General features: G+C 38.0%; 1 protein-coding gene across 1 annotated transcript in view; it reads left to right on the plus strand.

Moving 5' to 3' along the window:
• The window catches only part of mrps9 (mitochondrial ribosomal protein S9), a 465,929-nt gene that overhangs the window by 347,857 nt on the left and 112,072 nt on the right, over nt 1-6,000 (plus strand). The window lies entirely within an intron of this gene.

The raw sequence follows: 6,000 nt of genomic DNA on the forward strand, positions 1-6,000 counted from the left end.
ACAACAAAATGACACAAAAAAGTATACACAATAAAAGTTAAATAAACAAGACAGGAGTAAAATTATTCTAAAAAACATACAAAATTACAAAATAATACAGAGAAGGACAAACATTTAAAATTGGCAACATAAATATAGCAGAAAAAAAAAACAAAACACGATTACAAAAACCCATAAGAAATAACTGAAAAATAAACGAGACAACAGGAAAATTACACAAGAATTATTGAAAAACAAAATTAAAAAATAATACAGAAAAAGATGCCAACAAAATAAACAAATATATTCCAACAACAAATGACAAAACACCACCCATCAGAAATCACAGATTAATACACAAAAACAATTACAAAAAATGAACAGATTACAAAAAATACAAAAAATCGTAAGAAAAATAAACTGATAACAACAATACAACAAATTACAACACAAACACAGAAGATGACAACAAAATTACAGAAAAATATACAAAAAAAACTGATTAAATGACAACCAACAACACACAAATAAAATGACTCATAACCCACAAAGCAACAACATAAGTGTTGATCATGTGACCCTCAGATCACATACAGTCGCATGTTTGTGGCCCCGCCCCCCTGTGATAATTGATGCCCACCTCTGCTGTAGCACCAATGCACAAGGATGTGTGTATATGTGTGTGTATGTGTGTGTGCACTCTGTTAAAGCTGCAAAAAAAAAAGCAACGCGTTTCCCCCCAAAAAAACGCATACGGTATATTTATATTATTTACATATTTATTTATCAACAGAATCGTTAAAATGAACACCTCTGTGTGTGTGTGGCTGAGCCTATTTAGAGTGTGTGTGTGTGTGTGTGTGTGTGTGTGCGTCAGAGGGAGTGAGCGTCTACGCTGCTGCTGATAGGCTGTAATTAAAGCGTGTCATCATGTCCTTTAAAAATAATGATGTTAATAAACTAAATACTGGACTGTGCGTCTCTCATTGTGTTTATTTATGTTTATGTTGAGCACTAATGTGATGTTAGTGATATTAACCAGTTAAACACATCAGGAATACATAAGTTTAGGTTTAGTCGCTATAGCGAGTGGACTTCACTATTGAAGCTAAAGGTGTCATTATGTAGCATCATATGCTAATAAGGGGGCGGGGAAAGTCAATCCAGGCTTGCCACTGGCTTTCAAATGTATTATAACCAATCACTATTCACTAATAGTACTAGTAGACCTAATGCAAATAAAGTAGGAGGGATTAGGACAAAATCCAGCTCTCTGGATTTACTTTCCCCGCCCCCTTGTCAAAAAAGAAACAAAAAAAAAGGGGGGGGTTAATTTTGAAAAAATTTTAGAAAAAGCAGGTTTCTCTCTCTCACACACACACACACACACACACAGGTAGTGTGAAAACACTCATCTCTCCACACCTCCACCGCCTCCCGTACGATTGGCTGCTGCTACAAACGAAACTCCGCCTCCACCAGTGAACAGCCAGTCAGCAGGCAGAGCAGAGCCAGAGGAAGCACCTACACACAGAGAGCATGTGACTCCATCATCATCATCATCACCATCTATGGGTCAGTGGGTTCTTACCTTGGTCCTGGTCCTGGTGCTGGTCGTGTGTGTGTGCTCTGCTGTGATTGGACGGTGGATCCTCTCTGTAGATGACGTGCAGCAGAACGTTCTCACGCAGCCAGGAAACAAATGATAAACCGCACCACTGGAAGCAGTGCCTCACTCTGCCACCAGGAGGCGCCTGAACACACGTTTCTGTCTCCTATTGGTCACATGGGAGGATTTCAAAATAAATGCATCAATATTTATCAAGATACAATTTTAAAATTTCAATAATTATTATTACAGTTGTTATTGATATTAATGTTGTGGCTGTTGATATGATTGTAGTGCCTATTATTGCTGTTTTTTATTATTATTTTTTGTTGTTTTGGTCCTCTTAAACATCATAATCATTATGATTAATATTATTGTTGTGATCCTTAATATTGTTGCTACGGTTATTCTTATTGTTTTTTTCTCTTTTTAGTAGTCGTCTTCATTATTTTAATCATTATTATTTTATTGTTGATATTAATATTGGGGCTGTTAATACAATAGTAGTTCCTATTGTTGTTAGTGTTTTTGTTCTTGTTTTGGTCATTTTAGACATTGTCTTCATTACTTTGATGTTATTATTATTATTATTTTTGGTGTCATAGTTGTTCTTATTATTTTTATTAACGCCAGATGACCAGATGTGCCACAACCGCTCAGAACCACCAGCTTGTCTTTAGGATCCTGTGAGAAAAACACAGAATAATTCATTAATTTGACCACAAACACCTCCTCAATCCATGATAAACAGAGAAAACAGGCACCTGAAGGATAAGCTCCGCCCTCTTAGTGACATTCACCAGTGTTTCCACCACCTGGAAGCTCAAGAGTCTCTTAAAAAACATTTATTATGTCAGAATCAGTTCCTGTCAGGTACAGTAGATATACATGCTAAGAGTTGGTGGTTTCCTCTTGAAATATTTGTGAGTCGCAGGCCTGCAGCATGTTTATATTGCCGAGGGCGGAAGCTTTGTCGATGTCACGGGTCAGTGGGTTGGACTTCTCTGAAACAGGAAGTGCCGGCTCGTAATCTGAAGACTGGAATAAAACACAGAAAGGAATGACTTTAAAGGCTGCGTTTTAATGTTTGACGTCTAGTTTTTGGTACTGCAGTAGCACCACCAGGAATAAGGTCTAATAATAATGAAAGGTTTAGAGCACGGTGTGTACTTTACCTCCCATTCGTTTGTTGTGGTGTCCATTGGACCCTCCATCTGCTGGTCACAGAGTTTCAAAATAAAAGTATTTACAATGTCTCAATCTAAATCTATGTATATGTTGCTCAGGTTTTCCTGTCGCACTCGCTTTCTCTCTCTTTCTGCTGGTGGCAAAGTTTGTTTTGCGACCTTTGACCCTGGGATGTGAGAGTACTTCTCAGCGACACAAACACCTGAAAGTGAAACTTTCTACCATTAACATCGATCGCCTGCTGGGAATTCAACTGCACAGCATCGGCTCAAGACTAAGAAAAAAGTTTCATCCATTTCTACCTGTACAATGTGAAAACACTGCTTTAATCTGCTTCAATCACACGTCACTTCCTGCTGGGGAAGAGCTCCGAATGTGAAGTGAGGAGGAAGAACATCTGTGCACGCACAGCTCAGCTACTGCAATGAAAAATGCATAAAAAAGCATTTGGTGCATGTTTCTGATGCACAAAACCATCCACACACCCCCCCCCCCTCTAGTGTGTGTTATCTGGAACAAAAACGCTTTCACTCTTTGTGCATCAACCCACAAATTTCAGTTTGAGCAAAATATTCCACATGATGACATAAACATGAACATATCGACATCCGCCCGATCTCACTACATTGAAACAAAGGTATTAACAATAAAAATGTTAAAAAGTAAATACATTTTTACAGGAAAAATGAATAAAAGATGTTTTACCAAAGCACTTAAGTCCATTATTTAACAGATTGTTCTAAAATCTTCACGGACAGTTGAAAACGTACAAACCCTGAGAATAGAAGTCCTTTTGGGTGGGAGTCTTTTAACAGTCAGTGATTTCCACGCTAACTTCAGCCACCAGAGCGTGTCAGCGCACTGTTTAAGGGAGAGTAAAGGTCCCTTGGGAGAGCTCTTCTTCTGCAAATTAGAGTGGTTAAAAACAGACAGAGAAAGTAGTAAAAAGCGTTAAAAGTGTCAATATTGGAACGATTTGTTTAAATTGGCAAATAATGAGCATGAGAAATTGTGAATGTGGTTAAATTGGCAAAAATAAGCATTAAATATGGTGAAAAGAGGTTAAAAGTGACAATAATGGGTCAACATATGAAATATTAGGTGTAAAAGTGGTGAAAAGGGTTCATAAGTCTTTAGAAAGTGTAAAAAATGTGCAGAAAAGACATTGAAATGTGACGTAGAAGTGTAAGAAATGGGAGTAATGTAGCAAAATGCATTAAAAAGAGCAAAAATATGGCAAGAAAAAGTGATGAAAATAGGTTCCAATATAGAAAATTTGGTGTAGTTGCAGAAAAAAAGGGTAAAAATAAGCAAAAATGGGCTCAAATTGTCTTAAAACTCTTCTTTGCGTCTTTTATTTCGGCGTGTTGGATAAATATTGTGACTTCATCGCCATCGTTCATACACAGATTTCATCTCAGCTTTGACAGATGTTGAAAACATGTCTTGGTGATGAGTAGAAACAGCTGTATTTCCTGTGTAAACGCTGAGTTTGTGTTTAGAATCTATAGTGTTTGTCTTTAAGGTCAAACATCCAGAGTGATGTCGCCAATCACCTTTTTTTTTTTTTGCTTTCTTTACATGTTTCACGCTGCACAACTGCCTCCTCAGCTGTGGTCGTCATGACAACAGAGGGGCTAATCTCCAGTGGACAGGGGGTGTGTGTGGGGGGTAATAAGGTGCATGAGGCTTCATCCTGTAAGGGAGGAGAAACATGACTGTAGTAAATGTGGAGTAGAGCTGGTTTTCCTCTTCATTTCTCTTTTTATCTTGATCTTCTCTTTCTTTGTGAGTCAGTGGGTTCACCATTTCATCTCTGCCTCGGTCCACGTGCACTCCTTAAGTTCGAACCCCGCCCCCTCTTCCCTCCACTCTGGTTTCTCACGTTCCCACATCCCAACCCCTCTGTGTTCCCCGCTCGCTGAGCAGCAATCACAAGGAATCCTCCTGCAGGGAATGATGGAGGGATGAATGGAGAGTGTGAGGGAGCAGAGATGTTTTATAAATCTACAACAGAGTCCTGACGTCACCGATATTCAATCTTTCCTGGAATAAAAGAGAGAGAATTTGGAAAAACACAGACCTCAAACCCATCCAGTACCTTGAGAGAATGCAGGCCTTCTTGTCCAACACCGGTGCCTGACCTCATTAATATGCGTTAAGATTTCAGAGGAGAGAGAAAGCTGTCGAAGCTGCAAAACAGTCATGTATCTGAAAAACATCGGTTTAACACTTTAGTCCTTTTATTGTATTTGGAATTCAAAACTAAACCGTGCACGTTTAGGGGTGTACATTGCCATGACGATACAATACCCAATTTGCATATCATGATACGATATATCTGTGATTTAATAATCACAAATTTTACCAAAATAGTATAAAATACAATTTACTTTTCACTTTTTTAAACTTGTGAGAACAAGTAAACAGTAACTAATTGTAATTCAAATACAAGTGGAATGTTTATCAAACTGTGAAATTAAATCTTTTTTCTTTTTGTAAGTTTATTTTTGCTTCAACAACAGATTCTGATTCTGTTCAGTTCTTAAATTGTTTAATAAAAAATAACCACATCCATGTGTCAAAGTGTCCAGTATGTTTTATTAAAATAAAGCTAAAAGTCATTGAGGAGTGAGATAGTTTAACAAGGTCTGATGGTGCGTTCACTGACACCTCGTGACCAGGAATCTATGCTATGCTAATGTTAGCGACATTAAATGGTTAAAAAAAAACATGATCAAAGAAATCAATTCAATCATTTTTGGTTTCACTTTTTTATTTCTTTATTTTAAAGATGAAATTTCTTATTTTTTTGATTTATGTATTCATTTTAAAAAATTGAGTTTGTTTTGTTGCTTTTTTTTTTTTTTTTTTTTTTTTAAAGCTTTTTTATTGTTTGGGTTTTTGTTTTTTTTTCAAAGATTTGTGTCACAGTTCGTTAAAAGAACAAGAAAGCCAGCCGTGAGAAATGTAACCGGTAGGTGTCGCGTACCCCTGGTTGGGAATCCTGCTGTGTGGATGGTGGAGGGACGGGGGGGAAGAGAGAGAGAGAGAGAGAGAGAGAGAGAGGGAGGGACAGGGAGGCAGAGGGTCCACATCGTGGACCAGGCTGAGGATCCTGGTGTTGGTGGAACATCTGGAGAAGGGTCCATAGGTGGTGGTGCAGGAGACACGTGCACGCGCTCACATCTGGAGAACATTACGTCATAGAGCGGAGCGGAGGA

The sequence above is a fragment of the Gouania willdenowi genome, chromosome 2 (assembly GCF_900634775.1).
Source record: "Gouania willdenowi chromosome 2, fGouWil2.1, whole genome shotgun sequence".
NCBI classification, from domain to species: Eukaryota; Metazoa; Chordata; class Actinopteri; order Blenniiformes; family Gobiesocidae; genus Gouania; species Gouania willdenowi.